The 27,704-nt window shown below is 38.8% G+C and overlaps 1 pseudogene; it reads left to right on the top strand.

Moving 5' to 3' along the window:
- The first annotated feature begins 294 nt into the window (after positions 1-294).
- LOC118722941 lies at positions 295-26,009 on the top strand (annotated as a pseudogene).
- Positions 26,010-27,704: the final 1,695 nt, after the last annotated feature.

Below are 27,704 nucleotides of genomic sequence, written 5' to 3'. Positions count from 1 at the left end.
TTCTTTTAGGATTTTTATGGTTTCATGACTTACATTTATGTCTTTTATCCACTTTGAGTTTATCTTTGGGTATGGTGTAAGTTGTGGTCTAGTTTCATTTTTTGTGTGCATATATCTGTCCAATTTTCTCAACACCATTTATTGAAGACTCTCTTTACTCCACTGTTGCTACTGACTCCTTGGTCAAATATTAATTGAGCTTAATGGCTTGGGTCAATATCTGAGTTCTTTGTTCTGTTCCATTGATCTATATGCCTTAACAGGAACTCTTGTTCTTGCTGGTGGAAATGCAACATGGTACAGCCTTTGGAAGGCAGTTTGATGCTTTCTTATAAAACTAAACATAGTCTTACCATGAGATCCAGTGCTCTTCGGTATTTACCCAATAGGGTTAAAAGCTATGTCCACACAAAAACCTGCACAGAGAAGTTTATAGCTGCTTTATTCATAATTGCACAAACTTGCAAGCAACCAAGATGTTTTTCAGTAGGTAAATAGATAAATAAACTGGTATATCCAGACAGTGCAATATTACTACGTGCTAAAAAGAAAAGAGCTAACAAGCCACGAAAAGCAATTGAGGAAATGTAAATGCATATTACTCAGGGAAAGAAGCCAATCTGAAAAGTCTACATACTATATCATTCTAACTAGATGACATTCTGGAAAAGGCGAAACTGTGGAGATAATAAAAAGATTAGTAGTTGCCAGAGGTGTAGTGTGGGTAGTAGAATTGAATAGATAGAGCACAGAGGATTTTATCAGGCTAGTAAAAATGCTCTCTTTGATACTGTAATGATGGATGTATTCAATATGCCTTTGTTCAAGTCTGTAGAATGCACAACACCAAGAGTTAACCTTAAAGTAAACTATTGACTTTGAGTGGTATAATGTGTCCATACAGACTCATCAGGCACAACAAATATACAATTCAGGTGGGAGATATTAATAATGGGAAGGCTGTGCATGTTGGGAGGGGGTGTAGGGGACACATGGGAATCTCTGTACTTTTCTCTCAATTTTGCTGTGAACCCAAAAACTGCTCTAAAAATTAAGTCTTAAAAATGTAGCTTTTGCAGGGGAGTTTCATCTCGGTCTTGGGCATTTTTCATTGAGCGTAACTTTCATTAAAGTGGCATTTGTGATGGTGGCAGGTGTTTCTCTGGCCACCACAGCCTGAAGAAGGCTTGTGGAGAGCACCTGTTGACACAGGTAATGCAATTAGTAGTCACTGATTCAGATTCTCTTAATGTGAAGTCTGTCTGTCCTCCTCTCTCATGGCAGATGGATGGGGTGCACATAGGCACTGCTTGTGACCACCTTCAGCACCTTTGACGAGGAACATGCTATTAAGTCTTCAATATCGGGTCTAGTAATACTTAATGTCGTTTTTTAACATTCATTTAAAATCTTGCTTGGCGTTGACTTGTATTGACATAACCTTCAAACACGTGGTATCTACAGAACGTGAGAAGTGCAATTAACAAGTTTTGCTTGAAAAAGTTTGTGTTTTTTTTGGTTTTTGTTGCAAAACTAGGGCTAAGAAGATGGCGGATGAAGAGCATATTCGGCACTGCATGCTTTACGAGTTCCAATTAGGAAGAAAAGCAAGTGAGGCTGCAAAAAACATCTGTAGTGCTCTTGGTCAAGATGCAGTTAGCGCCAGAAAATGCCAGAGTTGGTTTGAGAAATTTCGCGAGGGAAATTTTTCGTTAGATGACAAGAGTGGTCGAGGCCGTGTGTCCAATTTTGATCAAGAAGCTCTTCAAGCTCTTTTGGTGCAAAATCCTCAAATTACCCAACAAGAGCTTGCGACAACTTTAAATTGTTTACAGAAAACAATTTCCAATCAATTGCGTGCAGTTGGCAAAGTCCAAAAGTTTGTAAAATGGGTTCCTCATGAGTTGACCGACAACAGCTGTAATCAAAGAGTCACAATTTGCAGTTCGCTCCTCTCTCGTCAAAACCGTTTGCCGTTTTTAGAGCAAATTGTTACCAGAGATGAAGAATGGGTGCTGTATGTTAATTTGAAAAGGTGGCCTCAATGGTTGGACAAAAATGAGGCTCTGCAGCCCACGCCAAAACCTGACTTGCATGCGAAAAAAGTGATGTTGTGTGTTTGGTGGAATTTTAAAGGAATTCTTCATTATGAACTTTTACCATCTAACCAAACCATTACAAGTGCAGTGTAGAGTGCCCAATTGGAAAGGTTAGCCCAAGCTTTAAGAGAAAAAGAACCCGCGCTGATTAATAGGAAGGGCGTAATTCTTCACCACGATAACGCACGACCGCATACTGCAAGAATCACTGCTGAAAAACTGCGCCAGTTGGAATGGGAAGTTCTCCCTCAACCTGCATATTCTCCTGATATTGCCCCTTCCGATTACCATTTGTTTTGTTCTTTGCAAAACTTTCTTCTTGGAAAAAAATTTAATAATGAAGAATGCCTCAAAAATGCATTGACCGAATTTTTTGCATCAAAATCACAAGAATTTTACAACAGAGGGATTAAAATGCTTCCTGAGCGTTGGGCACAAGTAGTAGAAAACAACGGCAACTATATTGTTGATTAAATTTTGTTGTACAGTATTGTTTAAATAAATTCGATTTAAAAAAGTATTAGAAAACAACATTAATTATTACTAGACCGAATACCTGGGCTTGTAGAGCTGCTGCTCAGACCTTGCTCCATTGGGCTGTTTTCACCTCTATCAGTGACTGTTGCTACTGCTCAAATATCAAACTGCTGCAAAGAAAGAAGCTCAACTTTGGTGGACTCCCAGTGTGGAGGACATATTTTGGCATATTAGCAGTGGGCTACTACATAAAGTTCTCCCAGAGCTTTGATAGTAATGGGTGGAAGTGGGGCGGATGAGTCTATAAAGAAGGTTGCTGATGTGAAGTTTAAACAAACAAACAAACAAACAAATAAACAACCAGCTGGAGTTAGCAAGGGCTAACTAGATGGAATAGACCCACACTTCAGCTTATTGGGTGAATGTTCTTTTGGTTCATTTTCCTGCACCATTTATGAAGTGGAGGTCAAGGACATCTTAGAGGCTGGCCACTGGCCACTTGGTAAGTCTGAAACTAGTCAAAGCATCTGGACTGGATGATTGATGACTTAAATATGGGAATAAGGGGTGAGGAAAAAAAAAGACTATAGCAAGTACATATATACTATATCATGTATAAGTTTAATGGATCAACATGGATTAGCACAGTCATTGGAATTGACATAGTTTGGTCAGAAAAAAATATGCTTCATAAATAAATAATTTAAAGTGTCCTTTTAGCTAACATCCTCCAAAATTCATAATTATATTCAAATCGATTATGCAAACATGTAATACTGATTGGGATCTGGGGATATAGAGATGAGTGATGTCTTGGACCCCGCCTTTGAGGAGCTGTATAAAAGGCCAAGATGCCTTCTGGTCCCTCTCTGCCTCATGCAGTGGTGGGAAGCAACGTGTATATTAAGAATCTCAAATTCACCGGGGGCCTATTATTGGAGCTGGCCTTTATTGGAGTGTTAGACAAGAAGCTCATTATGGAAAACCGGCCAAGTGCTTTGAGGTCTTTTTGCTGTTTTTTTCTCCTCCCTCTTCCTCTAATGGCCTGACTGGAAGTTGACAGAGCATAAAAGCTATCAGAAATAGAGTGCTTAATGTAATTTTCAGAGAAAACTTTTCTGTTTGTTTACTGTGGGTAATTGTTCTTTTTTTGGTGTTGTTGCATTTAGTGCCTCTCAATTCCCAGCTTTAATAAGCTGCCAGTTTTCATCATTAAGTAGGAAGGAAAGAGTGCAATAAATATGTAAGCAAAGATACAAGTAAATACAAATGAAAAAGTAAAATTCTTAACAGATAGATTGTAAATACTGGTTGATCAAGTGTTTGTGGATCAGAATTAGATGTGCATTACATTTCTCAGGTTTTTAAAAAAGTATTTTATTGATTGTTAGAGAGAGAGAAAGGGAGAGTTGATAGAGAGATAGAAACATTGATGACAGAAACATCATCAATCAGCTGCCTCCTGCATGACTTCTATTGGGGATCAAGTCCACAGTTGGGGCTTGTGCCCTGACCTAGAATTAAACCAGTAACCTCTTTGGTTCCTGGGTTGAAGCTCATTTCTCAGATTTTTGAGATAAAAGTTTTTGTTTTTTTTTTTAATTTACCACAGGAAATGAAATCTTTCAAGGGACTGTTTAAAAATACTGCGTGTATTAGCAGAGGGCTGCCACATCCTACGTCAGGTGGTTAGTTATACAGCTTTGAAGACTTGTTAAAGGTCACTTTGTATGCTTTGTATAGTTCACTTCATCCTGTCCCCCAATTCCACTTCAAAACTGCAAATCCCATAGAACACTATTTTGCCTAACCAATTTCCTATAGGAAAATATGTAGTTTTCTTTTAAAATATTTATTCTATTTTATTTTATTGCTGACAGTATTAGAGATGGCCCACAATTCCATCCTTTATTCCCCTTCTCCAAATCCTAATACCACCAGGCCTTCACAGAAAATACTGTAATATGCAATGTAAATCTCCTATAGATTTTTCATGCCAAGAAATCTCACCTTCTACTTATGAAGGAGGTGCCATCTTTCAGATGAAGAAACCGAACAACCACTTGACTAAGGACACACACTAAGCCTCTGCTATATGAAAGAACTAAGCTGCAGTTTACTGATTCCCATCCTGAAGGCTTTAGTTGCACAAATGAGTGAAATCAGCATGTCTGTTGAGGTGCCTCTTTCTCCCATACGAACTCTAAGTTTGGTGTTTTAAGCCTCATTTTGCCAACGAGGAAATTGAGACTTAGAGCAGTGAGATAACTCGCCTGAGGTCCTATGTTCACTAAGGTGTAGAGAGAACTTCAAACCCGTGACTGACTGTCCTGAATGCCCAGTCTTCCCTCCTGCATACCTGGCTGGCAGTTACATTTCAGGAACTCTGTCTGCATGGGGCAGATTTTTTGTAAAACCATTGTTGCCTTCATTCAAGGACTCTGCTGTATGTTCTCTGGAACATTTTAAACAATCCATCACTAACACTGGCATGGCCATGACAATTACTGACTCTTTTAGCAACCAAGGTCATAGATTTTCAAGAGAATGTCTACATCTTTTTCATTCTTGTTTCTGAGAACTAATATATTCACAATATTTAATTTATTAAGGTCAGTCTAAACTGCACAAATAATGTAGAGGGAATATAGACAGATTCCATTGATGCATATTCTTTCTACCTCAATTACTGGTCAATAAAATTTAAATACAGATCATCTAACATTACATTATGCTTAATATTTGATTTGTCTGTTAAATTTAATATAAATATTTAAAAGTCAAACTGTTGGGAAATCAAATACACAATATAATTTATTTTATATTTGAAATATTTATTGTTATGCATTATCACATGTAATGACCAGTTCAATGTTATAGCAATGAGTTAAAAATAAGAGTAATTAATAACATTTCTTATTTCAGTTTTTATGATAGAATACACATCCTGGGACTTGAAGCAAGTTTTTCTGCCTCCCTCTTATGTTTTTTTTTTTTTTTAACTTTTTAATTCTGGATATGGATAAAACACAAATTTTTCCTATTCTAACATCTCCCTTTCCAATATGGAAATTTTAATAATGACTTACTACTAATTAAAGTGATTCTTATAATTGATGACTATATAATTTTGGAGGAATATAGGGTTTTATAGGTATAACAAAAACAACAAAAAAAAGAAAGAAAGTATCTCAAGCTTGTTTTCAATAAACGAAAAGAAAGAAAAACAGGCATAATTGTTTATTATTGACAATTTATATTCTAAAATATTAAAGTTAGAAAAGCCTATAGAAACCAAATGTTAATTGTGTTCAAATCTATTTTTTCTCCTTTCAGTGTAGAGTTTCCTTTTATCAAGTATTTCTTTCTCTCTTTATACAGGGCAAGGCAAAAGTAGGTCTACAGTTGTTTATATGCAAAATGATGCAATAATTAATGAATAATAATACAAGAATAAACTGCGTTTTGCATTTGCCTCATCCTATATATATTTTCTATAATTAAAAATTCATTTAAATGAAAATACAATTATACAGTTTTTTACTATGTGTTTGCTATGATAATGATTATCAAATTAAGTAATATTTGTGATGTCTTACTCAGTCTCAAAGGACCTCAAAACTGTGTGTATGCAAGTCTACCACAACGGAAGGTCAAGTATAATAATTGCATTTTCACCCACTCAGTTATGCATGCAGAATGATGTATTTGTATTTTCTATATGCTTGCAACTTAGAAGCGTCTTTCAAATACCCAGTTTAAGGACATTCAAATTACATAAAATAAAGTTAATTTTTAAATAAATTATATTCAATTCAGAATCATCAGATTTCCTTGGTCTGGTGAGGGGCACCTCAGAATAGAGAAAAGTGCTTAGACATCATTTATTAGCTACTTGACCTAATTTTCTCATATGGAAAATGAAACTTACAAAAGCTACATGCAGGGTCTTTTGAAGGTTAAAAGTAAGATGTTAAATCAACCAATACTTATTAAGAGCCAGCAATGTGCTAAACACAATACAAAGGAGGTAACAGTATCTGGCATAGGTTATGCACATAGCTAATAGAAGCCTGTATTAATAATTTAACAAATGTTTTCCTTATGATTATATTTTTTAAAGCTTTAGTTTGTCTACTTTCAGCAGTGCCCTGGTTCTATAGTGAAGTCTGCCTAGTAATCTTATTTCTTTTGGGGATTGACCCTGTAGACTCATGAAAATTTACACAGTAGTTTAAATTCTTGGCTAAATCTATTCTCTTCCAGAGTCATTAAATTATGTTCCCATTTAAATGTCCATAACCTAAAATGATTCACAGTGACCCTGTTGAAAGCCAACCAGCCAAAGCCAGCCCTTCCTCTTTTGAATTTTTAAATTTTGATATTTCAAGTTTTTTTCTTTTTATTTGCAAGGAAAGTTATAAGAGTACTTCTACTGTATGAATAAGTTTTTCTTATCAAACATTGTACTATGATTTAAGGGGTAGGAAAAGAGAGTTGATGGAGAAATCTGAGGTGGTGAATTGATAAAGATGAATTGGGAGGGTAATCAGTGGACTGACTGATATTTATTTCTTTACTAGAGGCCCAGCACACGAAATCGGTGCAGGTAGGGTCCCTAGGCCTAGCTAGATCAGGGCCATCTTCAGCCCATTTGCCAGTCCTCAGGTCTGCCCTGCCACTGACACCCATCCCACTTCCCTGTGGTTCCCTGTAGGCCATCCAGCCTGCAGACTGGGGGGAGGAACTGAAAGGGGGTCAATTCACCTCAAGCAACTGGTCGATTGTCATTCCAGTTGTTATGCCATTAAGGTCACTGGCCTTTTATTGTATAGGATTATTTTTATTTTTATTGAATTCATTGGGGGGAAGGGGTGACATTGCTTCACAAAACTATACAAGTTTCAAGTGTACATCTTAACAAAACAGCATCTTCACACTGCATTTGGCCCTGAGGCAAAGTCTCTTTCCATCCCTATTTATCCCCTTTGCCCACCTCCACCAATCCATATCTCTCTTTCCCTCTGGCTATCACCACTCTGCTGTCTGTGTCTATGTGATATATATATATAAAACATATATATATATATATATATATATATATATATATATATATATATATATATATGTATGTGTTTTTTGGTTTTGTTTTGCTTACTCCCTTCACCTTCTTTCATCCATCCCCCCAATCCTTTCCTTTCTGATAGCTGTCAGTCTATACCATGTATGCATGCCTCTGTTTCTATTTTGTTCCTCAGGTTTTCATTTTTATTTTTTTGATTCTAGATATGAGTGAGATCATATGATATTTGTCTTTCTCTGACTCCAGGTCCATTCATGCTGTCCCAAAAGGTAAGATTTCCTCTTGTTTTTCTTTTTACAATTTTATTTCCTTTTTAATTAATTGGTTAATAAAATTATATAGGTTTCAGGAGTTCTGTTCTAAAATACATCACCTGTATATTGTATTGTATGTTCAGCTCACCAAGTAAAGTCTCCTAATACCATTTATTCTTCTTACATCCTCTTCTACCTTCTCCCCACTTACCTTCCCCTTTAGTAATCACTATACTGTTGTCTCTGTCTATGAGTTGTTGCTTTTTTCTCTTCTCAATGCCTTCACCTTTTTCACCCAGCCTCACAACCTTCCTCCCCTTTTACAGCTGTCAGTCTGTTCTCTATCCATGAGTCTGTTTGTATTTTGTTTGTTAGTTTATTTTGTTAATTAGATTACATATATGAAGGAAAGCATATGGTACTTGTTTTTCTTTGACAGGCTTATTTCACTTAGCATAATGCTCTCCAGGTCTATCCATGCTATCACAAAGGGTAAGATTTCCTTTATATTTGACAAAGTAGTATTCCATTGTGTAAATGTACCACAGCTTTTTTATTCACTCATCTACTGATGGGCATGTGAGCTGTTTTCAGATCTTAGCTATTGTAAATTGAGCTGCTATGAATATAGGGGTGCATATATTTTTTCTGATTGGCATTTTATGATTCTTAGACTATATACCAGACAATACCAGAATTAGTATTGCTGGGTCATAAGCCAGTTTCATTTTTAATTTTTTTGAGAAAACTCCATACTGCTTTTCCAAAGCAGCTGTATCAGTCTGCATTCCTATCAGCAGTATACTTGGGTTTTCTTTTCCCTATTTCCTTGCCAGCACTTGTTGTTTACTGATTTATTGTGATAGCCATTCTGACAGGCATAAGTGATGTCTCATGGTAGTTTTAATTTGCATTTCTCTAATGATTAGCCATGTTGAGCATTTTATCATATGTATATTGGCTTTCTATAGGTCTTCTTTGAAGAAGAGTCTATTCAGGTCCTTTGCCCATTTCTTAATTGGGCTGTTTGCCTTCTTAGTGTTGATTTGTATAAATTCTTCATATGTGTATTACCTATGGACACAGGCAATATGGTGGTGAAGACCTGGGGCAGGGTGGGATGGATGGAGGGGGGGGTAGTACAGAGGGTGGAGGAGGATGGACATCTGTAATACTTTTAACAATAAAGATTTTAAAAAAAGAAAATAAAAATATCTATATGGAACCAAAAAAAGACCCTGAGTAGCCTCAGCAATATTGAGAAAGAAGAACAAAGTTGGAGGGATAACAGTACTACATATCAAACTATACTCCAAAGTCACTGTAGTCAAAACATCCTGGTACTGGCACAAGAACAAGCATATAGATTAATGGAACAGAACTGAAACCCCAGAAATCAACCTACACCTTTATGATCAATTAATATTTGACAAAGGAGGCAAAAATATGTAATGGGATAAAGATAGTCTCTTCAAAAGATGGTGTTGGGAAAATTGGACAGATACATGCAAAACAAAACAAAATTAACAAAACAAACAAACAAAAAAAAAACAAGAAGAAAAGAAAAAGAAACTAGGCCACCAACTTACACCATACACAAGAATAAACTCAAAATGGATAAAAGATTTAAGTGTAAGTCACAAAACCATAAAAATCCTAAAGGAAAACATGCGCAGTAAGATTTCAGAAATTTGTAGTAGCAATATGAAACAAAATAAAGAAATAAACAAATGGGATGAAATAAAAATAAAAATCTTCTTCACAGCAAAATAAACTATAAACAAAGTGAAAAGGCAACCCACTGCATAGGATAATATGTTTACCAATGATACATCTGATAAGGGATTAATTTCCAAATATATAGAACTTCTAGTAATATCTTGAATAACAGTGGTGAAAGTGGAAATTCCTGTCTTGTTCCTACTCTTAAGTGAAACACTTTCAGTTCTTTCTCATTGAACATGATATTGGCTATAGGTTTGTCATATATGGCTTATATTATGTTGAGATATGATCCCACTATACCCACCGTGCTGAGAGCTTTTATCATATGTGGATGTTGGAGTTTATCCGATGCTTTTTCTGCATCAATTGATATGAGCATGTGATTTTTTTCTTGTAATCTGTTTATGTGCTGTATCATATTTATTGATTTGTGGATAATGTATCAGCCTTCTATCCCTGGAATAAATCCTACTTGGTTATGGTGTAGAATCCAATTTGCTAATATTTTGTTGAGGATTTTAGCCTCTATGTTCATCAGGAATTTTGGTTTATAATTTTCCTTCTTTTTAGTCTTTATCTAGTTTTGGAATTAGGATAATTCTGGCCTTATAAAAAGAGTTTGGAAGTGTTTCATCCTCTTGAATTTTTTGAAATAGTTTGAAGAAGATAGGTGTTAGTTCTTTGAATGCTTGGTAAAATTTGCTTGTGAAACCATCAGCTCCAGGACTTTTTCTCTCTCACTATTTTATCTATCTATCTATCTATCTATCTATCTATCTATCATCTATTTATTTTTATTTATTGATTAAGGTATTACATATGTGTCCTTATCACTCCATTGCCCTCCCCTCCCCCCAATTGATGCTCTCACTCACCTGGTGTCTGTGTCCAATGGTTAGACTTACATGTATGCATACAAGTCCTTTGGTTGATCTCTTCCCTTTACCTCCACCCTCTCCTATTTTCCCTCTGAGGTTTGAGCATCTGATCGATGCTTCTCTGTCTTTGTTTCTGTTCATCAATTTATTGTGTTCTTTATATTCCACAAATGAGTGAAATCATGTGATGTTTATCTTTCCTGACTGGCTTATTTTGCTTAGCATAATGTTCTCCAGTTCCATCCATGCTGTTGCAAATGTTAAGAATTTTTTTTCCCCATTGTGTAGATATACAAGTTTTTTAATCCACTGATGGGCACTTAGTGGATTAAAAAATTTCTAGGCAGTTTCCTAGTATTAGCTATGATAAATTGTGCTGCTATGAACATGGTGTGCATATATCCTTTCTGATTGGTGTTTCTAGTGTCTTGGGATGTATTCCTAGAAGTGGGATCACTGGGTCAAATGGGAGTTCCATTTTTAGTTTTTTGAGGAAACTCCATACTGTTCTCCAGAGTGTGCACTCCCACCAGCAGTGCATGAGAGTTCCTTTTTCTTTGCATCCTGGCCAGCACTGGTCTTCTGTTGATTTGTTGATGATAGCCATTCAGACAGGTGTGAGATGGTACTGCATTGTCGATTTGATTTGCATCTCTCAGATGATTAGTAACTTTGAGCATGTTTTCATATGTCTTTTGGCCTTCTTTATGTCCTCTTTCAAAAAGTATCTATTTAGGTCAGTTGCCCATTCTTTGATTGGGTTGTTTATCTTCCTTTTGTTAAGTTGTATAAGTTCTCTGTAAATTTTGTTGAATAAACCAAATTATCTGAGATAGCATTGGCAAATATGTTCTCACATGCAGTGGGCTTTCTTGTTGTTTTGTGTATGGTTTATTTTACTGTAAAGAAGCTTTTTATTTTGATATAGTTCCATTTCTTTATTTTCTCTTTAGTTTTCATTGCCCAAGGAGTGTATCAATGAAGATATTGCTCTGACATATGTCTGAGATTTTGCTGCCTGTGGATTCCTCTAGTAATTTTATGTTTTCCTGTCTTATGTTTAAGTCCTTGATCCATGTTGGGTTTATTTTTTGTGTATGGTGTAAGTTGGTGGCCTAATTTCATTTTTTTTGCATGTATCTGTCCAATTTTCCCAACACCATTTATTGAAGAGACTGCCTTGATTCCATGTGTGTTCTTGTCCCCTTTGTAAAATGTTAGTTGAGCATAGTCGTTTGGGTTGATTTCTGGGTTCTCTATTCTCTTTCATTGATCTATATGTCTGTTCTTATACCAGGCAATTTTGAGAACAGTGGCTTTATAATACAGCTTGATATCTGATATTGAGATCCCACCTACTTCGTTCTTCTTTCTCAGGATTGCTGCAGCTATTCGGGGTCTTATTAATATTTTATTCCAGATAAAATTTTGAAGAGTTAATTCTAGGTCTGTGCAATATTCTGTTGGTATTTTAATGGTGATTGCATTGAATCTATAGATTGCTTTGGGTAGTATGGACATTTTAATGATGTTGATTCTACCAATCCACTAACACAGTATGTTCATCCATCTATTAATGTCTTCCTCTAACTCTTTTTTTTCAGTATCCTGTAGGTTTCCAAATATAGGTCTTTTACCTCCTTAGTTAAATTTATACCTAAGTATCTTAATTTTTTTGTGCAATGGTAAATGGGATTATTTTTTAATTTTCTCTTCCTGTAAGTTCAGTATTGATAGATAAAGGCCATAGATTTCTGGGCATTAATTTTATATCCTGCTACATTGTCGAATTCATTTATTAAGTCTAATAATTTTTAATGGCGTCTTTAGGGTTTTCTAAGTACGGTACTGTGTAATCTGTGAATAATGACAGTTTTACATCTTCTTTTCCAATTTGGATGCCTTTTATTTCTTCTTGTTCAGGACTTCTTTTTGATGGGAGTTTTTTTTTCTTTTTTAATAAATCTTTATTGTTCAGATTATTACAAATGTGTTCCTCTCCCTCCCCCCTCAATTGCGTCCCTCCACCAGGTTCCCACCCCACCCTCTGCCCTTTCCCCACCCCCACTGTCCTCATCCATAGGTGTACAGTTTTTGTTCAGTATCTTCCTGCACCCCACTCTCCTTTTCCCCGAGAATCGTCAGTCCACTCCCCTTCTATACATCTGATTCTATTATATACACCAGTTAATATTGTTCATCAGATTTTTTAAATTCCCTTGGTTTTTAGTTTCACTTGTTGATAGTTATGTATTTGTTGTTCATAATTTTTATCTTTATCTTCTTCCTCTTCCTAAATAACCCTCTTTAGCAATTCATATAATTCTGGTTTGGCAGTGATGAACTCCTTTAGCTTTTTTTAATTTTATTTGTGAAGCTCTTTATCTGGCCTTCGATTTTGAGTGATAGCTTTGCTGGGTAGAGTATTTTTGGTGTAGGTTCTTGCTATTCATCACCTTGAATATTTCTTGCCATTCCCTTCTGGCCTGCATGGTTTCTGTTGAGAAATCAGCTGACAATCGTATGGGTGCTCCTTTATAGGTAACTACCTGCTTTTCTCTTGCTACTTTTAATATTCTCTCTTTGTCTTTTGCTCTTGGAATTTTAATTATGATGTGTCTTGGTGTGGTTCTCTTTGGATTCCTTTTGTTTGGGGTTCTGTGGGCTTCCTGGACTTGTAAGTCTAATTCTTTCCCCAGGTGGGGGAAGTTTTCTGTCACTATTTCTTCCAGTATTCTGTCAGTATTTTGCTTTCTCTCTTCTTCTGGGATCCCCATAATTCTGATGTTGGTTCATTGAAATTGTCCCAGAGGTTTCTTACACTATCTTCAACTTTCTGGATTCTCTTATCTTCTTGCTTCTGCAGAGGAGTGTCCTCTGGCTCTTTGTGTACTAAATCTTTGTCTTGATTCTTGTGATCTTCCAGTCTATTTTTAGGACTCTGTGTAATATTTTCTATTTTAGACAATATATTCTTTATTTCTAGTTGATCCCTTTTCATATCCTCATAGGTCTCATTTATTTTATCGGCCTTCTTTTTAGGATATTATTGAAAAGCCTTATAACAGTGGTTTTGTACTCAATGTCCATTCTTTTCTTTTCCTCCATCTCCTTCCTTTGTGTCCTGCCTCAACTAAAACAAATTTTAGTTGTTTTCCTGATTTGATGGAATAGTTTTGCGTATTAGGTGTTCTGGTAGAGCCCGGTAGCACAGCCTTCCCTGTTATCTTGGCAGACAGTATTGGTGTAGCCCTTTGTGGGCTATGTGTGCAGTCTTGTTGTTAAGCCTTGCTTATCACTGGGAAGTGTTGATCTCCAATCCAATTGGCTGTGAGGATCAGCAGTGTCTCAGCTAGGAGGGCTTCTGTACACTGTTTGGATGGGGCGGAGTTTCAGGGTAGCACAGGCAATCTTTGGCTTCCTGTTAGTCTCGCCTTAGAAAAGTCCTATTTGTGGTGAGTTTCACAGGATTGGTTGCAGGCATGTGCACCTCTTTGGTAAAGGCACAGACAAGCTTTGGATACTGGCCAGTCCCTCCTTATAGAAAGTCAGCCTCTGGGAGAGCTTCTATGCTCAGCTTGGATGGGTCGGAGTTTCGGGGTGGTGCAGACAAGCTTTGTTTTCTCGTTGACTCCTCCCCAAGTGGCTCCTCCCCAAGTCCCGCAGTAATGGCCTCTGGCTTCACACACTTCTGAAAGATCTCTGCCCGCTGCCTGACAGTTTGGCCTCTCACTGACTGGGGTTGTCTATCAGAGCAATAGGGTGATTCTGTTTTCTTCCAGAACAAGAAAAACAGCCACGCGTTAGCTGTCTGCCCTCTCTGCGTGCTGGGAGTAAGCCAGTAGCGAACTCGGCCCGGCCTGGCCACTTCACGGGTTGGGAGTTGGCCAGCAGCAATCTCGGCCCTTCCTCTATGCACATGTTGGGATTAAGCCAGAGCCTTTTTTTTTTTTTTTTTTTTTTTAAATATATTTTATTGATTTTGTACAGAGAGGAAGGGAGAGAGATAGAGAGTTAAAAACATCGATGAGAGAGAGTCATTGATCAGCTGCCTATTGCACACCCCCTACTGGGGATATGCCCACAACCAAGGTACATGCCCTTGACTGGAATCAAACCCGGGACCTTTCAGTCCCCAAGCCGACGCTTTATCCACTGAGCCAAACCGGTTTCGGCAAGCCAGAGCCTTTTTGCATGCACAGTTCTCTGTACTTTCACAGTTTCTGAGGGTCAGCGCGCCTTCTCTCACCTTCCCAGATGGCAGAGCCTCCTCTCAACTAGCCATCCAGTGCTTCAGGGCAATGCCTACCCTGTTTTCCAGTTCTAAATTCAAATTTGTTGTGATAGGCTGCATTTGGGTGTCTACCTATGCCGCCATCTTGGTTTCTCCGATGGGAGTCTTTTTTTCATCTTTTAATCTCATTAGTTGTAATTGGTCTATTCATATTTTCATAATGATTTTAAAGTAAGATTGATTTAAACTGTGCTTAAAATGACTTTTCTTTACCTATGACACTTACAAAAAACAATGAAAGGAAGCAAAATTATATGTTAGTTTATAGTATTACAGTTGCTTACTCCCAGGAAGCAAAGATGCCTATCTAGCTTAGTGTGTTCAACAAACATTATGAAATTAAGCTAAGCAAGTATGTATGCACTAAGTATGGTAATCAGTAGTGGGAAATGGATTAAATGGATTTATGGATCTTTTTGGATATTTAGTCTTTACACTGAGCCCAATTTGGTACATTGTGCCAAATAATGTCCCTAATTGCAAGCATATTGAGGACAAACTGGATTTCTTATATTTTTATATTCTTCATAGCTTCAGAACTTCACCAAGAGCAAGTTCTCCAAAGTATTTGTTAACCAACAGTCTGCCTGCCTGCTGAAGACATTAAATACAACTTAATTTTCAGACATCTCACAGCACTCATTTTCTGGTTTTTAGTTTTTCTTTATTCATGGTCTAGAAAGGGAAAGCATCATGATTTAAAAGCTCCTTGTGCTGCTTCACCAGTAAAAGTCCTGTAAGCTGTGCATCTCTGCCTTCTCCACACTGCCCATGTCACAGCCTGTCTTCACAGCAGGGGGTTCTATAACTCTGTGCAATCCAATCTGATTTCATTCCAATACCCTCTCTCTCTGATCTGCATGCTTGCTCCTAATTAAGCAAAGGTGAGAGTCTGGCAGTGCTGACTCTTGTGTCAAATCCATTTATCTATTCTTTCTCTCTCAACTGGCAAACTAGAGGACCAGGGACAACTCCCAGTAGGTGTCTGTAGTATAGGGAAAAAAATAGACCTGGGAAGCAATAGTTGTAGTGAGTGCCCATTAAATTAGCATGTGCTTTTATATTGGCTAGAAGTATGTGACCTGGAGTCAAAAGAGCTGAATTCAAAATCAGCCGCTGCCTCTCACTGTTTATGTGACTATAGTTAAATTACTTATCTGCCTCTCTCCCTCTCGTATTTGTTGCTTATTAAAAATCATACCTATGCCCTAGCCATTGTGGCTCAGTTGCTTGGGTGTCTTTCCATATACCAAAAGGTTGCCAGTTTGATTCCTGGTCAGGGCACATGTTTCTCTCTTACATTGATGTTTTTCTCTCTCCCCCCTTCTTCTCTCCATAAAAATCTATGAAAATAGTTTTTAAAAAATTATACACATAATACTTAAGCTCTTTAAACTTCAGTTTCATTACCAACAGCAAATTCAAAATAGTAACATCTAGCATATAGATTTGTTTTAAAGGTTAAATGAAATAATCCATTTAAATTATTTACACCCTGTCTGGTGCAGTTTGATCTTAGTAAGTATGTCTCCTGCTATTGCTGTTATTCTTTATCACCATTGTATTTTAATTCACTGTATGGTTCTTTATATGTCATCAGTATATACATCATCTTACAGCTCAATATCAACTTTCTGCCTCATTTACAATAATATGATCTAAAGTGAATCTTCCCCTTTCTCTCCCCACTCCCACCTTATTTTTTTGTTGCTCTATCTCTTGAGGTCCCATGAGTTTTATGTTTCTTTATTGCTTTGCCTTTTTGTTCACTACTCATGGTGCCCCTTTTTAACTTTCTGAATTGGAAAATGTACAGTAACTCGATGGAAAGTAAATCTGCTCTTAGGCAGAAGCTGGCATCTATTTGAAGCTTCAGTAATAAGTATGGAAATTACATAAACTTATAAATCAACTGAGTTTACCTTGAGAGTTCTAATTTAAACTTATTTGGGATAGTTTTTGGATCATATAAAGTTTTTGAGTTCTTCAACTATTGTTGAAAGAGACCATGCCCATTTCTCCATTTATAAATCTGTTAATGTCACCAGTCTTCATTCATTCACATAGCTTTCTGCTCAGAGATAAGTTGGAGTCAGGGCCAGCAGTATGCACCGAGGCTGCTTATATAAAGAGAATTTTAATATAAATTATTATCCCTATACTACCTCATGGTGCTCTCTTTATATAAGTCAATTGTGGGCGTAGCACTGTAAAGAATTAATCTGAGTTTGGGTGCCAAATTACTTGACTTTGAGTAAGATTGATTTGGGTGATTCTGGGAATGCCTACTATCCAACTCCTGTAAACCTTGGGGGAAGTGAATATTATGAGCAACATTTTTCACTGGCAGTAGAAGTCATTCATTCTTTCTCTTATTACCAGGCAGCTCAGAGAGAATCTCCCATGATTACTCATTGGATAATCCTCTGTACCACAAACATGTTAATTGTGAGATCTAAAGTTAGTAACTAATTACTTATTAGAGCTAATAATTAGTAATTTATTATCACATCTAACAATGACTAATTAATAGGTCTAATGACATCTTGGATATTAATAAAGCTGAAATTGAATAGGAGATAGAAATCATGTTAATAATGTAGAGAAATAATATGAGATGCATTGAGAGCCATATACAAAGGTTTGGAGTTGCTCTGAGAGGAAATTTGGACCCATGAAATGTTTTAAGTCAGAAAATTGCACCACAGAGGCAGTGTTTGGGGATTATTAGTCCAGCTAATGATGAACTGGGCAGGAGATGGTGAGAGTGAGGGAAGACTGTTGTTCAAGAGCCTGGAACACAAAGTATAGCAATGGCAGAAATAGAATCAACATGAAAAGGGAATGATAGACAGACCTTGTGACCAATGGAATCCAGGGATGAAGGAGGGACTGCAAGATGGTTCCTTTCTAGGCTGTAACAGGTTGGATGTAGCTGGCTTGTGAGGATCTGATAGAAGAGCATGCCCAATGAACTTTGGAAGGACAAAAGGCTAAGTTTCAGAAACAGGGCGTGTCCCTGCAGGGGACAAAATTCTCTGAGGGAATATTTATTTATTTATTAAAAATAAATCTTTATTGTTCAGATTATTACAAATGTGTTCCTCTCCCCCCCTCCTCAATTGCTCCCCTCCACTTGGTTCCCACCCCACCCTCTGTCCTTTCCCCATCCCCCATTGTCCTCATCCATAGGTGCACAGTTTTTGTTCAGTCTCTTCCCGCATCTCCACTCCTCTTTTCCCCAAGAATCGTCAGTCTACTCCCCTTCCATACCTCTGAGGGAATATTTATAGAATGAGGTAAGGAAGCCCTAGAATAAACTTCAACAATTTCTACAAGTTTTTCTTTTGTTTATAGGTTTTCAGAGTCAGACAAACATGGGCTTTAATGCTGTTCCTATCTGTTACATTTTGTACTAGTCCCTACAATTCTTTGAGTTTTAAAGTAGGGAGGAGATAATAAGCACTATGTAGGATTCAGTTTGTGTTACTGTTTATAAAGATATTAGAGGCCCAATGCACAAAATCCATACAAAGCTTTCCTTTTCCCAGCTGCCAACATCAGCTTCTCTCTGGTACCCGGAACCCAGGCTTCCCTCGAAACCTTGGCTCATCTGGAAGGTCGTCTGGAAGGATGTCCAGTTTAATTAGCATATTATGCTTTTATTATTATAGATATAACAGAGTGGTAGGCATAGTGAGCACCCAGTAAAATGAAATCTGATAAAAATGTTACATGTTCAGTCCCGTGTGGTTGGAAGTGAATATTATGGAATGTTGAAATAGGGAGTTTGCAGTTGGAAAAGTCAGGAAATCTCCCCTCTTCCTCCAAAAGGTCTAAAAATTTAAAAATAATACTATCTTTGTCTTGAGTACAAAATTGGAGTTATTGTTTAGGTGAAAAGATTTTGACTTTTTACCCTGGACATCGAGACTTTCAAACTCCTTCGGAGATTACTAGTGAACCATGAAAAAGAAAGGAGATTATAATGACAATCTGGTCATAAAATGCATTATTAATTTTATAGAGTTTATTTATTGAAGTCAGTGCAAGTTTCACTGTCTCTGAGTCCCTACAGCCCTGATATTGATCTCTCCTTTAAAGAGAAGTCACCAGATTAAATGTACTCTAAAGGATTTAAAAATTGCAACTCCTAACACCTGACAAAATAGTTTTCTGCCCTACTGACTGACACATAATGCAAATAATAATTCTGCACTACTTCCCCAGGCCATCATATGAAATAACTAGTTAATGAATGTCAACAGTATAAAAATAATGATTAGGCATGAAATAAATGCTAAACATTATTGTTATTTATTTTTTGTCATCAGAACTATCTAATTTTAGTGGCCTAGACCTTCTTTTTCTACAGCTGCAAAAAGGCATTTGGTAATTATGAGAATTAATCAAGCCCCAAACTGGATTATGGTGGTGGCAGACATCCTTAATTACAGGCAATGGAAAACGAAGGTCATTGCTGGTTTGAATTCAGTGTAGGTCAGTGCAGCAAAAAAGCCATTAACAGCTGAATGTGATTTTGTGCTCTGAACAGAATGAATTGCTGCCTCAGCCCAGTTTCTTAGTAAACAGTTGTCCCACACCCAAGCTAACAATTACAAAAGGACCTGCTGGCCCCTTTGCTCGCAGCCTCCACAAACAGTGCTGGCTTCACATTAGACACTCCTGAAGAGCTCTGGAAATGCCCAGACCAATTAAGTCAGAGACTCTAGGAGTAGAACCCAGCCATCTGTTTTTATTTTTATTTCTTATAACTCTCCAAAATGTGCAGCCCCATTTGCACACCACTGCTCTATAGGAAAGAAAAGCCAAAATACAATTTTCTCCATTTGAACACATGTTTTTTCATGATAGGGTTGCAATGAACTATAACCTTTGCAAGCATGTTATTTCAATGATGCCCATGTAAGGTAAGGCCCATGGATAAAAAATAGACTTTAGTTTATTTGGATACCTAGTTAATAGCTCTGAGGACTATTATATTGTTAAAAAAAATGATTTGTAGCCCGACTGGTTGGCTCAGTGGTTGAGCATTGACCTATGAACCAGGAGGTCACAGTTTGATTCTTGGTCAGGGCACATGCCCACATTGTGGGCTGGATCCCCAGTGGGGTACATGCTGGAGGCAGCCAATCAATGATTCACTCTCATCCTTGATATTTTTTTAAAAATATATTTTATTGATTTTGTACAGAGAGGAAGGGAGATAGTTAGAAACATCGATGAGAGAGAGTCATCGATCAGCTGCCTCTTGCACACCCCCTACTGGGGATGTGCCCGCAACCAAGGTACATGCTCTTGACCGGAATCGAACCCGGGACCTTTCAGTCCCCAAGCCAATGCTCTATCCATTGAGCCAAACCGGTTTTGGCTCATCCTTGATATTTTTTATTTCTCTCTCTCTTTCCCTTCCTCTCTCTCTGAAACCAATAAAAATATATTTAAAAAAATGATTTGTAATTCCATCCCCAGCAACCACTTAGATATTTAACATTATAACCAGCCTACAGGCCTGGATATTTGGGGCCTATAAAAGGTTTCTGAGGTTTCTAATCTCATATCTGTTTATCACCCTGTTGATGCACAATTTAGATTTTTGCTTACAGACAGAAAACCTTTTGCACTTACTATTGTATTTTAACATGAGAAATATAAAGGCTTGATTTTTCTTTAAATTTTTGTTGTTTTAGAAAGAGAGGAAGGGGGAGAGAGCGAGCAGAAATAAACATCAATGCGAGAGAGCAAAACATTGATCAGCTGTCTCTTGCACACTACCTACCAGGAATTGAGACCACAACTCAGGCATGTGCCTTGATCAGAAATTGGACTGGCAACCTTTTGGTGAATGTTATGATGCCCAACCAACTGAGCCACACTGGCCAGGGCAAATGTTTGATTTTTCACTGCCATCTTCAATTTAGGCTAATGAGCAAGAGACATTATAGCTCCTTCCACCCCACCTCTTTCATATTGACAAGTGACAAGGAAATGGACCTATACCCAATCACAGACATGGAGTGTACTTGGAAAGGAAGCTGGATAAACCCATGGAGAACACTTAGTGTCTCAGGTGCTCCCAACCTCTCAGAAACTTTTGCCTGCCTGCCTATCTGATTTCCTCTGACTGCTTCTGATCATCCCTTAATCAAGCCCCTGCCAGCCTGATGGATGCCTAAGTGCTCCCCTGCTGGCCCCTAACTTTCTTCTCCTGCCAGTCTGGTCACTCCTAACTGCCCTATCTTGCCATTCTGGTCACCCCTAACTGCAATCCCCTGCTAGCCCAATTGCCCCTAACTGCCCTTCCCTGCTGGTCTGGTCACCCCTAAATTCCCTCCTCTGCCAGTCTGGTCACCCCTAAATGTCCTCCACTGCAGGCCTGGTTGCCCCCAACTGCCTTCCTTGCAGGCCTTGTCCCTCCCAACTGCCCTCTCCTACAGGCCTGGGCCTCCCCCTCACTGTTCTCCCTTGCTGGCCTGGGTCCACCACAACTGTCCTCTCCTGCAGGGCTTGGTCCCCCCAACTGCCCTCCCCTGCCGGCCATCTTGTGGTGGTCATCTTGTGTCCATGTGGGGGCAAGCATCTTTGACCACATGGGGGTGGCCATCTTGTGTGTTGGAGTGATGGTCAATTTTCATATTACCTCTTTATTATATAGGATAATGAACTCACAGAAAGAGAAACTAAAAAAAAATCATATTTACCACTGCAACACAAAAATTAAGATACATAGGAATAAGCTTAACTAAGGATGTAAAAGACCTGTACTTGGAAAACTTTAGGACTTTGAAAAAGATAGAGGAAGACATAAACAAATAGAGAACATACAATATTCATTGGTTGGTACAATCGGCATCATTAAAATGTCCGTATTACCCAAAGGAATTTATAGATACAATGCAATCCCCATTAAAATGCCAATGGCATATTTCACAGACCTAGAACAAACTTTCCAAAAATTCATCTGGAATAAAAAAAGACCTTGAATAGTCACAGCAATCCTGAGGAAGAAGAACAAAGTTGGGGAGATCACAATACCAGATATCAAGTTATACTACAAAGCCATGTTTCTCAAAACTGTCTGTTACTGGCGCAAGACCAGACATATAGACCAATGGAACAGAACAGAGAACCTATAAATTGGCCCATGACATTATGCTCAATTAATATTTGACAAAGGAGGCAAGAGAACACAACGGAGTCAAGACAGTCTCTTCAATAAATGGTGCTGAGAAAATTGGATGGATACATGCAAAAAAAAATGAAACTAGACCACCAACTTACATCATACACAAAAATAAAATCAAAATGGTTAAAGGACTTAAATATAAGATAGGAAACCATAAAAATCTTAGAAGACTCTATAGGCAGCAAAATCTCAGACATATGTCATAATAATATCTTTACTGATACAGCTCCTAGGGCTATGGAAACTAAGGAGGAAATAAATAAATGGGGTTATGTCAAAATAAAAAGCTTCTGTATAGCAAAAGAAACCAACAAAACAAGAATGCCCACTGCATGGGTGAACTTATTTGCCAATGCTATCTCAGATAAGGGTTTAATTGCCAAATTTTACAGGGAAATCATACAACTTAACAAAAGGAAGATAAACAATCCAGTCAAAACATGGGCAAAGGACCTAAATAGACACTTTTCAAAAGAGGACATAAAGAAGGCCAAGAGACATATGAAAACATGCTCAAAGTCACTAATTAACTGAGAATGCAAATCAAAACAACGATATGATGCCATCTCACATCTGTCAGAATGGCGATCACAAATCAACAAACCACAAATGCTGACAAGGATTCAGAGTAAAGGGAATCCTCCTTCACTGCTGGTGGGAATGCAGACTGGTGCAACAACAGTGGAATACAGTATGGGATTTTCTCAAAAAATTAAAAATAAAACTTTCAATTGACTCAGTAATCCCATTTCTAGGAATATATCCCAAGGAAACAGAAACACCAGCCAGAAAGGATATATGCACCCCTATGTTGATAGCAGAACAATTAACAATAGCTACGATTTGGAAACCATCTAAGTGCCCATTAGCAGATGAATGGAATAAAAAACTGTGGTACATTTACACAATGGAATACTACTGTAAAAAAAAAAAAAAAAAAAAAAAAAAAAAAAAAAAAAGAAGGAACTTTTACCATTTGCAACAGCTAAGTGAAATAAGCCAGTCAGAGAAATAAATATCACATGATCTCACTCATATGTGGGATATAATGAACAACATTAACTGATGGAAAAAAAAATAGATCCAGAGATAAGGTAACACTGAACAGATTGTCTAACCTCAGAGAGAAGGCAGGGGTGGGATGGATTTAGAGATCAATCGAAGGACTTGTATGCATGCGTATAAGCATAACCAATGGTCACAGACACTGGGGCAGTGGGGGCTTGTCCATGGGGGTGGGAGTGGCTGGGGAGTCAATTGGGGAAAAAGGAGACATATAAAAAAGGAAAACATACATGGATTAAAATTATGTACTAACATTCAATATTCCAGCATTGCATCATCATTAAATTTTCTGATTTTTTGATTGTTAAGTTGGTTCCACAATGCTTAATTTCCCATATTACACATGAAGTTGGTTTTAAAAGAGATTATAAATTGCAACAGTTACTTGAGTGGCTTATACAAGTAGATGGCCATACAATCTATAAAAATGTAAATGCCTTTATACAAGTCCTAATTTTAAAGTGAAAAAAAGAAAAAGCTTCATTGAAGTAACTGATACAGAACTGTGTATCTCATATCCAGTCCACACGCTCTTGAATTTTACATATCAGTGGGGGACTATCATAATAAACAATATCATATGGATCATAGATAAATGATATATATATTAAAAAAATTCAGCAAGGAAAAAAAAAAGAAAAAGAGAAGGGGCATAATTGAAATGAAATGCTGTATAATAATGGATAGGTTGGTTGGAAAAGGGCTCTCTAATAAGGCAACAGTTGGCACAAATATTAATTAAGGGACCATGAGAGCTACATTGCTGTCTGGTAGAAGAGAATGTCCCGCTTAATGGATAATCTATCTATACAAAAGCCCAGTGATTGTTAAGATGGAACAACCAGAACAAACAATTGCTGTGATGCAGTGTGGCAGCCAACCATCCTGATCTGTCCCCAATTGCCCCCTTCCCTTCCCCACTGGCCCTGCTCCCCATCAGCCCCCAACATACCAATCAGGCCAACCACCTTGGCTGGAAGAAATTTGGGGTCTGGGGACCTTGGAGGTGCTCGGTCTTGGGCAGCTGCTCTGATGACAAAGCTCTCCTTTGGCAGAAGTGGACCTGGGATCATGGTGCCAGAGTCAGAAATGGGATGGGGAGGCTTACATGGTGGCCGCCACAGTCCCTGCAGGCCATGCACAGCAGAGGGTGTCTGGCCCCAGTCAGAGCAGTGATGGGGACCAGGCAGGCTGGGGTGGCCAGTACCTCTGGGATCACTGTTGGCCTTGCAGGCTGCCTGCGGACACTGGTGGAGCAGGCCTGGGTTGAGCATTTTAATGAAAAATTGTACCCCATCCCTGGTGAGGAGAGGGAAGTGGGATCAGGAGATGCATCCTTGGACCCCGTTAGGAGCCACGGGGCTAGGAAGGGACTGGGAGCAACCTTCAGGTATGCTACCAGGAAGAGGTGCTGAAACCATGAGGACACTGAGGGCTGGCTGATGGAGTCATACAAAGGTGCAGATGAGGCAGCTTTAGCTGGCACTGTGTTCGAAAAGCGTATTGACAACCTGATGGATGAAATCGCCTTTATGAAGAAGGTACATGAAAAGGAGATCACCAAGCTGCAGGCGCAGATCCAGTATGCTCAGATCTCCATGGAAATGGACATGTTTTCCAAGTCCGACTTCTCCACTGCACTCAAGGACATCCACGCCCAGTATGAGAAGCTGGCTGCCAAGAACATGCGGAATGCTGAAGAATGGTACAAGAGTCACTTCACCATGCTGACTGAGAGCGCTGCCAAGAACACCTACATGGTGCACGCTGCCAAGGATGAGGTGTCTGAGAGCTGCCACCTGCTCAAGGCCAAGACCCTGGAGATAGAAGCAAGCCAGGGCATGAATGAAGCACTGGGAAAGCAGCTACAAAAGGGGAGTGAGGGCATGTATGGGAGAGGGGAAGGGAGGGCAAAGGTAATATAATATCTTAATAATAATAATAATAAAAAGAGCTGGAGGCCGAAACCGGTTTGGCTCAGTGGTAGAGCATCGATCTGCGGACTGAAAGGTCCCAGGTTCGATTCTAGTCAAGGGCATGTACATTGGTTGCACATCCCCGGTAGGGGGTGTGCAAGAGGCAGCTGGCCGATGTTTCTCTCTCATCGACTTTTCTAGCTCTCTATTCCTCTCCCTTCCTCTCTGTAAAAAATTAATAAAATATATTAAAAAAAAAGAGCTGGAGGATAAACAGAACTTTGATGTTAGTGCTATGCAGGACACAATCAACAAATTAGAAAACGAGTTGAGAACAACAAAGAGTGAAATGGCATGATATCTAAAAGAATACCAGGACCTCCTTAGTGTGAAGATGGCTTTGGACATTGACATTGCAGCTTATAGGAAACTCTTGGAAGGTAAGGAGACCTGTCTCAGTTTCACCAGCGTGGGAAGCATAGCCAGCAGCTATTCCCAGAGTTCCCAGATCTTTGGGTTTCACTCCTTCTGTTCTGAATAATCAGCCACATCCAGGAGGAGCAGATTGAGGTGGAGGAGACCACTGAGGCTGCAAAAGCGGAGGAAGCTAAGGATGAACCCTCCTCTGAAAAAGAAGCTGAAGAGGAAAAGGAGAAGGAAGAGGCTGAGGAAAAGGAAGGAGAACAAGAGGAAGAAGGTGCCAAAGAAGAATTTGAAGAGGCAAAGGAGGAAGAAGGAGGTGATGGTGAAGGAGAAGATGCCCAAGAAGCTGAGGACAAGAAGAAAGATGAAGGTGTTGGAGAGCAGCAAGCAACCAAGAAGAAAGATTGAGCTCTCCTTTCCTTAATTATTTCAGGAATAATCCTCCCAAAACCAGGTCAACCCTGCCTCTAACCAAGCAGTTGAGTTTCCGATACTATATGAATTAAGAAGTCAATATATGTAACATTCTGAGGTGACTCAGGTTGGACATTAAATGTTGTGCTATGACTTACCTCCTTATGCAGAGTATCTGTTTCCTTGCAGAGTGGCTTCCTGGCTTGCTGCCAGCCTGTGCATGGTCCATGCTTATGAGTTCAGGATCTATGACAATGTGAATGATTCAGATGCTTATAATAAAAACACATGAATACATGAATTCACTGAAGTTAATGTTAAACTTCATGGGAAAAAATAGTCCTTTGAATTTTTGGTATTTAGAAATTAAAGACCTCAAATCATGTGCAATAAACAGTAAATAAAGTTACATTGAATAAAAAAAATACATTAGGGCCAAGGAAATGTTCAAAGAACTGGGAAACCATTCCCAAATGAGAAAGGGAAGTAGCAGGGTGTATGTTATTGCTATAAATACAGTATTTTCTACTACTTACAACTTATACAATGTAATGTATTAGATGCCTTGTTATTGTATGAAATATGTATTCTCATAGAGTAATACTGGTACATCTGTTATATTAATAGTTATGGCAGTATGTCATAGCCTATCTATATTAATAAAAGAGTAATATTCTAATTAGACCATGAGACCTTCCAGGAGTCCTTCTGGACAAGGCCATGGTGGCAGGGCCAACTGAGGCACAGGTGGTTAGGGGTGATTAGACCAGGAGGGGAAGGCAATTGGGGGTGATCAGGCTGGGGGCGGGGGAGGGCAGTTGGAGGTGAGCAGGCCAGCAGAGGGGACCAGTTGGGGGTGAGCTGGATGGCAGGGGGTGCAGTTGGGGGCAATCAGGCCAGCATGCAGAGTGGTTAGGGGTGATCAAGCAGGCAGGCAGGTGAGCAGTTAGGAGCCAGCAGTCTCAGATTGCGAGAAAGTTGTCCAACTGCCAGTTTAGGCCCAATCCCACAGGGGTCTCATATTGGAGAGGATGCAGGCCAGGCTGAGAGACATACCCCTCGCCTTGCACAAATTTCATGCACTGGGCCACTAGTCCTATCTAATAAAAGAGTAATATGTAGATTGACCACACAAGATGGCTGCCCCCATCTGGTCAAAGATAATGCCCTCATGTGGACACAAAATGGCCACCGTAAGATGGCCAGCAGGGGAGGGAAGTTGTGGGCAATCAGGACAGCAGGAGAGAGCAGTTGGGAGTTACCAGGCCTGCAGAGGAGGTTAGTTGGGGTGACAAGGCTGGCAGAAGAGGAAAGTCGGGGGCAAACAGGCTGGCAGGAGAGCAGTTAGACATCAATGAGGCTGGCATGGGAGTCATTAGGGGATGATCAGGCTGGCAGGCAGAAGTGTTTAGGAAGGCAGGCAGATGAGCAGTTAGGAGCCAGCAGTCCTGGATTGTGAGAAAGATGTCTGACTTCTCCTTTAGGCCCAGTTGGACATCCCTCAAGGGGTCCTAGATTGGAGAGTGTGCAGGCTGGGCTAAGGGACACTCGTGCCCACCCCCTCCTCCCCTGTGCATGATTTTTGTGTATCAGGCCTCTAGTTGGTTAATAAAATAATACAGGCTTCAAGTGTTGTATAACTCAATAAAACATAATTTGCACTTTGCATCACCTGAACTAAAGTCACTTTTGTCACCATTTATCCCATCTTTGCCCACTTCCATCTCCCCACTTAAGCATTCACCTCATTTCATCCAACTCTGCAAGTCCCCAGCTGTCAGTCAGTTATATGTAGCTCTAGTTCTGTTTCCATTTGTTTGTTAAATTATTTGTTCATTAGATTCCACATATGAGTGAGATCATATGGCA

This window comes from Pipistrellus kuhlii, unplaced genomic scaffold (genome assembly GCF_014108245.1).
Source record: "Pipistrellus kuhlii isolate mPipKuh1 unplaced genomic scaffold, mPipKuh1.p scaffold_m20_p_2, whole genome shotgun sequence".
Lineage (NCBI taxonomy): Eukaryota > Metazoa > Chordata > Mammalia > Chiroptera > Vespertilionidae > Pipistrellus > Pipistrellus kuhlii.
The sequence above is the reverse complement of the archived record's forward strand: the minus strand, read 5'-3'. Positions and strand labels throughout refer to the sequence as shown.